Raw genomic sequence first — 10,000 nt, 5'->3', positions numbered from 1 at the left:
AGTTGAGGCAGCGCGAAAACAATGCCTTGGTGGAAAAAGCGACTTACCAATCGGAAAAACAAATTGAGATAAGAAATTGGGACGCTTGAGTCTTTGCAGAATTACACCATTAAAAATAAACACTTAAAAGCTCGATTACAGGCACAATACAACATGCATCAAAGTAAGGGGTTATAAAGTGATCACTGAAGAATTGAAACAAAGAGTAATCGCAAAAAGCTGACGAATAAACGACAGCAGAGTGGAGCAATACCATCAAAACCGACTCTTCGAAAACAATCGAAAGAGATTGTTTGAACACCTGGAAGGCATAGAAAGAGATGTCAATGAGCTACCGGATGCCGAGGCATCTCGACAGTTTTGGAAGGGAATCGGGGAGAAAGATGTTGAGCATAATGATGAAGCCGATTGGATAGAGACTGTTGAGACAGAAGTGGGTAAGACGTCTGAGAAACAGGTTGATTTTAGTTGGACAGTGGAAAGATGGCGCACTTGGGTACTGGGTCAAGAACATAAAGTGTCTGCATCAGAAAATGTCACAAATGTTAAACAACTGCCCTGTCTCAGGGAATGTTCCTGCTTGATTGACCAATGGAAAGACTGTCCTCATAATGAAAGATAGGACCAAAGGAAATAAAATTACGAACTACAAACCCATTGCCTGCATGTCTGCCAGTTATGTGGAACCTGTTTACTAGCATCATTTCAGAAGAAATCTACCATCATATCGACACAAACAGGCAATTACCTGAAGGGCAAAAAGGCTGACGAAAGCGATCAAGAGGCACAAAAGATCAGCTCGTTATTGATAAAACCATCATACATGAAACTCTTTCTTGAGAACAGTATGAAAAACTGAGAGACAGAATTGATGGCAGGAGGAGAAGGGATGGGAAAAGTGAAAATAAAGCTTTTGATTCTTTTTAAACCACGACTAGATGTAGGCATTGAAAGAATTACCTCTGATGATTATCTGAGATATATTGTAGCAGAGATTGTGTTTGATAACACAAAGGTTATACTGGTCAATGTTTACGCACCAAACGATACAAACCAACGGGTTATATTCCTGAGGGGTCTTTCAAAAAATCTGCTCAGCAAATATGATAATGAAAATCTTGTATTGGGGGGCTATTTTAATTGCGTAATCAGCACTTTAGACAAAAGAGGTGGCAAAACCGTTGACATTAGAAAAGCATCTACCATTGAACTGAATGCTTTGCTTAAAACGCAAAATCTGCTCGATACCTGGCATTACAAAAACCCGCATTCTTTTGGTCCCACGTGGGGACCCCTCTATGAAAATACAATGTACACTGGATCACTCTGACCATTATGCTGTTGTCCTCTGTATATCTTTCTCTGAACACGAACCCCTTCGTGGGCCCGGATTCTGGAAATTTAACAATTCGTTGTTGTCCTTTAAAACGCGCGGCGCCATTAATATTGTAAGCAGCAGAGCAGAGCAATAAGTATTTCTACAATTTAGAAAAAACAAAGCAAAGGAAAAACATGTAACGTCCTTAAAAATCAATGACCACACAAAATTAACCGACCCAAAAGAAATTCTTGAAGAGGAAGAGCGCTTTTTTAAACAGATATATACATCAAAAAACACGAATCCGAATGGCTCAGAGTTTATCGAATTCTTTAATACGGAAAACGAGTTATCTGAAGAGACTGCAAAAACTTGCGAAGGTGTTATGTAAGTAACGAGCGCTTAGGACGATGAAAAGCAACAAAACACCAGGTACAGATGGCCTTACTTCAGAGTTTTATCGTTATTTTTGGAAGGCTGTCAACAAAAACATGGTAGACAGTTTTAATTACGGTCTAAGACGGTTCACTTTCTATCTCTCAATAGCCTGAATTTCAGCCGTCTATTCCTCTCGCTAAGTCTCGGGAGAGAGACGTCTGAAGACACTGGGCGATAATGCTGTCCGGTGACCTCACTACCCGAAAACCTGGTAGTGGTTCTGATTGTTTGCCGTGTTAATTTATTTGCCCGACGCGAATAATTTGAATAATTTTATTGCCAAACTTTGCGCGTTCACTTAAGATGGCAGAAGAAAACCGCGAGCTAAAGCCACAAGAGTTAAAGCCGTTGCTGGTGCATGCTCGACATTTGGAGTTCAAAACCTCTATCTGCAACAGGAAAAGGCAGTTGCAGAATTTCTTAGCGGAAGCGATGTATTCGTAAACTTGCCTACGGGATATGGGAAGTCCTTAATATATCATAGTCATCATATGGCTCCACTAGTCAGTAGCGATTGAACTTTCAAAGCAGCACAGCCATTTTCCAAACGAAAGTTAGTCATATGCAAATTATTCTGCACGTATTTTCTTGGGGTTACGGGCTGAACATATACTTAAACCTATAAAACTTATAACCCATTACCAGAAAATTATAAGTTTCATTAGAAGTTTTGTTCAGTCCGTAGCCCCACGAATACGTAAAGAAATAATTTAGTCCGCCGCGTTGTAGATTTGCTTGCTCTCCGACTCGGGGTCATTCATGCATGCGAACGGCCCTTGAGAAACCCAATTACAATCCGCCCGTCTTCAGTTACAAATTTCAAGGAATATTTAATTCCAGTGTATTTAGTAAGCTAATCGAGCATACTGAAAGTAAAATGATAATTTTTACGAGTGGACCGCTGCAAAGTTTAAGACTTTCTTTTTTTGTAAACTTTGCATTCGGTCGATAAAGAGGCGGAGATGATTGACGTCACCAAAACTTAACGGTTTTGTCTAGACTTGATTTTGAGCTGAAGGTCGTGTATGAAATTTCATAAATTACCACATTTCGCTCGTGACGTCACCGGACAGCATTATCGCCCAGTGCTTTCAGACGTCTCTCTCCCGAGACTTAGCGAGAGGAGGAGACGGCTGAAATTCAGGCTAATCTCTCAAAGACAAGGTATTATTTCATTAATCCCCAAAAAGAATAAGAACACGGAATATTTAACAAATTGGAGGACCGTTATCGCTACTGAACGTTGACTACAAAATTGCGACCAAAACTATTGCTCTTCGCTTGGAAAAGATCTTGCCAAGCATAATACATCCTTGTCAGTCCGGCTATATAAAGGGTAGAAGTTCATTGGAGAAAGTATCAGACTAATAGCAGACACAATGGACTTCACTAAAATAAAAAACATTCCAGGTATAGCTGTTTTCTTAGATTTCGAAAAAGCCTTTGACTCAATTGAATGGGACTTTATCCAAAAATGCCTTGAATCTTTCAATTTCGGACCAAATCTTCGGCAATGGATCAGTGTGTTTTACAGGACGTCTCCAGTTGCGTCGTTAACAATGGCGTTGCCTCTAAATTCTTCTACCTAGAGCAGGGTGTCCGTCAGGGTTGTCCCCTTTCGGGCATACTCTTTGTTATCACCATGGGGCTTTTTTCCCAAAGTATAAGACGGTCAAACGACATTAAGGGTATACATATCCAAGGAAATGAAGAGGTCAAGCTCACGCAATACGCTGACGACACAACTGGCATTCTTGCCGATGTCCCGCATACATGTCCAATACACTCGACCTGAGTCGGGTTGTCTTCACTCGCAGGTGGATTGAGTCCGATCGCGACCGGAACCGGAAATGGGTGCATGGTGCTTGATCATTGGTACCGGAAGTGAGGGTTAACAGGAGCGAGAGGGGTTGAAAAAGTTGGCAAACAGACTCGATCGGATCCGATGGAGACAGCTCTTCCTGGCAAGAGTCAATCGGACTCTCAGAAGTCAGTTCACGCGTGACAGAAAATATCTCTCAGCCATGACGCGAAACAGGCACACGCTACACGAGAAATATACGTCGTTCTTAAAGCCATGAGGCGATACAAGCGCGCTACACATGTAACATTAGTCGTTCTTTAAGACATGAGGCGAGAGTCAACATCACGAAACATTGCACTCCACACTATACCTCGTTCTTTAAAGTATGAAGCTGAACAAGATTTTCACAAATCCAGGTCATTGAATTTCCGACTGCGACAGAAATTCTTGTCATCTAATCTCCGACAACAATAAATTATTAGCTTTTCAGTCAAATCCACTCATTTCAGTGACGAAGACAAAGATTTTTTGCGTGAACGAGAGCCTTTCCCTGGATGAAAACTTTCATTTGTTTTTCTAATTGAAATTGTGATTAATTCCATAAGACATTAGAAACTTCTATAGCATTCTGGAACTGTTCTAGTTAGAAGAGCTCTATATTGATTATATGTGAAATATAGAATGGTCAAGGTTATGACATTAGAAAGCTCTATAGCATTTTAGAACTGCTCTAGTTTGAGGAGCTCTATAGAAAGTTCTATATCATTCTAGAACCGCTCTGGTAAAATGGTCGTATGTGCAAACTTCTAAAGTTCTGATTAAAGTCAAAATTCGCAGTTCTAGAGTTCCGATTTCTAGAGTTCTAAGTTCTAGAATTCTCATTTGTTATATGTTACCCTCTGTGGGCTCTAGAATGTCTAGAGTTCTAGAATAGCCAGGCTCTCTAAGTGACTTCCAGAACGTCTAAACTGCACACTAGACTTGGTTGATTTCGCTGATTACCATCCACTAGTTTAAATACTAAGCACTCATTTAAGCAAAAACAAATCCCCATGAATACCATGTAACCGCGTTATACCTCGACCGTATCCAAGCACCTTAAGTGAGCTAAAACGTTCCGCCGTTTTCCCAAACGAATTAAAAATGGACATGAAAACTTGACTAAACCAGGTATCGCTCTTTAGCTTTCACTTTGCGGTTCGGTTAACTACACTTTTCACGAGATTATGTGAAGAAGAAAGCACTCGCTTACCGATTAAGCCTAAGCGCTCCTTTCAGTTATTAGGCCCCAGTAAGCACTCTCGCAAAAGTTTAGCTTTCATTTTGCGGTTCGGTCAACTACACTTTTCACACAATCTCCGACCACAATAAATTATTAGCTGTTCAGTCAAATCAGTGTAGAAGACAAAGATAATCTGAACGAGAGCCTTTCCCTGGATTAAAACTTCAATTTGATTTTCTAATTGAAATTGTGATTAATTCGCAATAACTGATATGTTATTTATTTATGAAAATAAGTAAGTGAAAACAACATTGAAGTATGTTTAACAAACCCAAAAAATTATTACTACCCCAGCAAGAACTTGTTCGCCGAACGTCCGGCTCGTTGCATGTGCGCTTGCAATGTCACTGAACCAGCGAAGCCATCGGAGATATGTCCAGAAATGCACGCAACAACCAAAATGGCAAAAAAGAGAAAATGTTGGCGAATTTGGCAAATATGGCGAAAATGACAATTTTGCCACAATCGCCAACAAGGTAAAGCACAAAGCAGAGAGTGCTTAGGCCTAATCACTGAAAGGAGCGCTTAGGCGTAATCAGTAAACGACTGCTTTCTTCGAACCGTAAAATGAAAGCTAAAATTTTACAATAGTGCTTAGGCCTAATCACTGAAACGAGCGCTTACACTTTTGAAATATCGCTATAATGAACTGCCATCGCAGTCCGCAATCCCGTAGTCGAGGAATGAAAATTGTTCAAGGGCAAGACGATCTCGTGAAAAGTGTAGTGAACCGAACAATGAGAACAACAAAATGAAAGCTAATATTTCAAGAGAGTGCTTTGGACTAATCACGGAAGCGAGCGCTTCGGCGTAATCAGTAAACGAGTGCTTTCTTCCTCACAAGATCTCGTGAAAAGTGTATTTAAGTGTACCGCAGTGCTTTCTTCTCATGTCCAGTCCGTTTCTAGTTTATTTGGTTTACTCTCATTAAAAAGAGACGTAAGGCATGATTCTAGCTACGCAGTAGCAAGCATTAAGAACAAATGCTATCAAGTTCAATAAAGATAAAATATCAGACACGCCACTGTGTAGACTGTGTGGACACGGCACTGAAACCATCAGACATATAACTAGTGGATGCTCAAAACTGGCCCAGAAGGAATACAAGAATTGCACGCCGGGTACATTGGGAAGTATGAAGGAAATATGGACTAGAAACATTTAGCAATTGACATGAACACCAACCCTCGCTAGTCATGGAGAACGAAGATGTGAAACTCACACGAGATATGATCAACTTCACTGACAAGAAGCTAAGACACAATAGACCTGACATAACCCTCCTGCAGAAGAAGAACAAAGAATGGAGCTTTATAGCTATAGCATTACCTGCAGACCAGAACATTGTGGAGACCCAGAATGAAAAAGTAGAGAGATACCAAGAACTGGCATTTGAGTAACCTGCGATCAGGCGCACTTTTCTTTAGAGAGGGCACGAAAAGGTACGCCTGATACAATTTCCTAACGAGTCCTCTGCCCGTAGTCCATAATCTAGACTTTAGTCTGATTGGCCGAAAAACAATAGAGCCTTTGGAGCCTCGCTCCGATTGGTTGCAGAATTGCAAGTATTTAGGCTCTGTTTACAGCTGCTGTTGCATCGACTTCAGTGTTTTTCCCAAAAATCTTTAAAGGAAGAGCAGCTCTAGAGAATGCATCGAAGAATGGTTTGTTTAAACGAAGTTATTATGGTTCTTCCTACGGGATTTGGCAGTAGTGTTTAACTTATTTACAGTCCCGGACATTCTAGAAAAAAAAAAAGTATCGTTACACTTCCACCTACTCGAAAACGTTTGTAGTTGTAGTAAGCCCTTTGGATATATTGGGAAGCAACATGTCGCGAATCTTAAAAAGAGCCGAATAGAACTTGATGCTGCCACAATCGGGGAATCAGCCGAGCTTGACGGACACACTTCTTACAAAATGATACTTGAGTAGCTGCTGTTGGAAAACTAAAATTTCTCAAAGTCCATTTAGATATTTAGCATGTTTTATTGGCATCTTAAATATAGGAGTTTAAATAAAGTTTGTTATTGTACTGATGATTGTGCCTGATAAAAAGACGGATTCGGCGATTTCATCTGGAAATTCTTTGTTCCTTGATAGTTTAAACAGAAAAACATCACCAAGTTAACTGTCAACAAGGATTTGCAGAAATACGAGTAGCTTTGATTGCATTGACAAAGTCTGAGTTCGCAGGTATTCCAGCTAGAATTCTATATTGTTTTCGTCGTCTTGCAGTTAATTTTATGTAATTTTGTAATTTCCGGGAAAATCTTATTGGCTCACATTTAAAGAATGAAAAAAGAAAACATCACTCTTGACAGTTGAGCGGCAGACGACTCGTTAAGCTACTGTATCAGGCGTACCTTTTCGCGCCCATGTCTAAACGAAAAGCACGCCTGATGGAAGGTTATAATTTGAGGTGACACGAATACACCAGGTTTCAAAAGTAAGTGTGATACCCATAGTGGTCGGTGCATTAGGAACCATATCAAAAGAGGCAAGAACAAGGCAAGAAAATTTAGGTATACCTGTCGTCATTGGCAGTGTGCAACTGTGGGCCATTCTTACCGCATGCGCTAGGGAAAGTAGTGTGTTTCAAAGCTAAGGTAATTAGCTGAGACATATTATTATTGACTGGTATCAAAAATAAATAAATAAATAAATAAAAATAAAAAAATAATAATAATAAAACGTCAAAGCGAAAGCTTATAGGGACGATCCAGTGTATGCAGAGAACACAGTTGTAAAATCAAACCCAGTGGATGTGGGTATAGTAGACAAAGAAGAAGGAGATGTTACTTATGGAAATGATGTGTCCGTGGATCGGAAGTAGAGGGAAAAAAGCAACAGAAAAGACCACAAAGCATGCACCTTTTTAGAGGGGAAATGAAAGAGAGATACCCGGAGTACTTGGTTAAACAGATCAACATTTTTTTTTATATTTTATTCATTTTTATTGATTTGAAGTTACATACATTTTTCCACAAACAAACATAATTCACATTAACAGACAGACACGATACATCATATATTTACAAACGCACCCCACAATTCCTCTTAACTCCCTTCTGCTTCTAAATATAATGACTAGTACAGCGCAGCAACAACACGAGATTCTATATACATCTAGTTGTTTTTGTACTTGGCCCATTTCATATTGTGAGCTTTTAGTTTGTTATTTGATTTTGCGATCATTGTCTCAAGCTGGTGAATCATTTTAATTTTCGAGTTAAACACTTTAATTGAAGGAAGAGACTTGTTCTGTCGACAAGAATATAAATACTGTTTAGCAATTATTAAAGTATGATTAATAAATAATTCGTCTTCGCATCTTAAAATACCAAACATTATATCTTTGTCAGAAAGGTGTTCTATCTTTACCCCTTGATTATCAAACCATTTTATAACCTCAGCCCAGAAATCCTTAGTATAACGACAACAAATGAAAAAATGCTCCAGGGATTCGTTCATTTCACCACAAAGGGAACACGCCGGAGATGGAATAATACCAATTTTGTTTAAAAATGAATTTGTGACAAGACACCTGTTAAGTAATTTGTATTGGAATTCACGCGATTTTGTGTCCAAGGAAGTACGAAATGGCAAGCTGTAAATCTCTTTCCATTCTAAAACATCATTAACAAAATGGGTATTAAAATTCAGTTGGGCAGTCGGTGGGATGATGATTCTATTTCGAAGTTCTTTATATACGGTCTTTGAAACGACTGTTTCGATTAAAACATTTTTGTTGTTAAAACTTAATTTAATTTCATCGTGCAAATTGAAAGGCTCGTCAGCTGTAGAAGCAAACGTGTTTAATGATTTACGCCATTCAACTGGTAAGGTATCGATTACAGAGATAAGTCTAAATATATCTAATGGCGAGATATTTAATTCTCTCAACCTGTGATTACTTTTAACAATGAATTCATTATTGTCGGAGATTAGATCCCGCATTCGAAGAATTCCCTTTTCTGCAAGATTTCTAAAATAAACAGATTTGCCGCCGATACAAATGAATTTATTATTCCACACAATAGCTTTTGAAAGATCTTCTCTTTTTTATCCTGTACACTCGTGTGGTTTGCTGCGGAACATTTTGCGAAACTTTTAAAGCATTCTTCATAAAATGCTGGAAGCTTCACAGGCAGTTTCTTCAAGTCAAAATCGCAACATAAGATAAGTTTCCCCCCTACAGGTTCAAGATAGTGCAGTAGGATTTTTTTCCAATTGCTTGGTTGATCACTTGCCAATTTTTTGCAACAAAGGATTCTCTGAGTCTCTATTATAGAATCTAGATGTGGGGCTTTAAGTCCCCCATCTTCAATATCACTAATAAGAGCAGCGCGTTTGATTTTGTCCTTCCCCTTCCAGATAAAATCAAAGATAATTTTGTTTACATCTTTCACAAATTCCCTATTTACTGATATCAAACTTGCGCGGTATAGGAAAATAGGAATAATAAAGGTTTTGACAATTAATTTGAATTCTTCCTATAATAGTCAAGTCTCTCCACCTCCAAATTCGTAGTTTTTGTTGAATGGAACTAATTAGATCATCAACATTTAATTTTTGTTTCGCTCGAAGGTCATAGGTGAAGTGCACTCCCAGAATTATAACAACTTTTTTAATTTTTAAGTTGCATGAAACGGAGTTGTCTTGTTGTAGAGTAGAAGAGCAGTTGCCTGATGGCATTATTTCTGATTTATCGTGGTTGATCTTTAGGCCTGAACAAATTCCGTAATCTTCTATAAGCTTAAGAAAGTTAACAAGCGAAAGATTATCTTTCAAAAAACCAGTTAGGTCATCTGCGAAAAGGCTTAATCTGAGCTCTTCATTGTCTACCTTAATACCACAAATATCTTTATTACTGCGTACACTAATACAAAGAATTTCTAGCACTATGATGAACAGATAAGCAGAGAGGGGGTCTCCTTGTCTCACTCCCCTTTCAACTGCAAAGGGCTGAGTAGAAAAACCATTGTTTATGACACAACTTGAGATATTGTTGTAAAATGTATGAATCCATTGCAAAAATGATGGACCAAAACCAAAAGAGGTTAGAGCGCGAAATAGAAAATCTCTACTGACAGTATCGAAGGCTTTTTTGAAATCTATACAAATCATTCTCCCCTGAAGATTATATCTTTCTGAG

At 38.8% G+C, this 10,000-nt stretch overlaps 1 protein-coding gene across 1 annotated transcript in view; it reads right to left on the bottom strand.

Annotated features, from left to right (window-relative positions):
- LOC138033683 (C-reactive protein-like) overlaps positions 1 to 10,000 on the bottom strand; it is a 50,126-nt gene that overhangs the window by 5,001 nt on the left and 35,125 nt on the right. The window lies entirely within an intron of this gene.

The sequence above is a fragment of the Montipora capricornis genome, chromosome 14 (assembly GCF_036669925.1).
Source record: "Montipora capricornis isolate CH-2021 chromosome 14, ASM3666992v2, whole genome shotgun sequence".
Taxonomy (NCBI): Eukaryota; Metazoa; Cnidaria; class Anthozoa; order Scleractinia; family Acroporidae; genus Montipora; species Montipora capricornis.
Note: the sequence above shows the minus strand (reverse complement) of the source record. Positions and strands in the feature narration are given on the sequence as shown.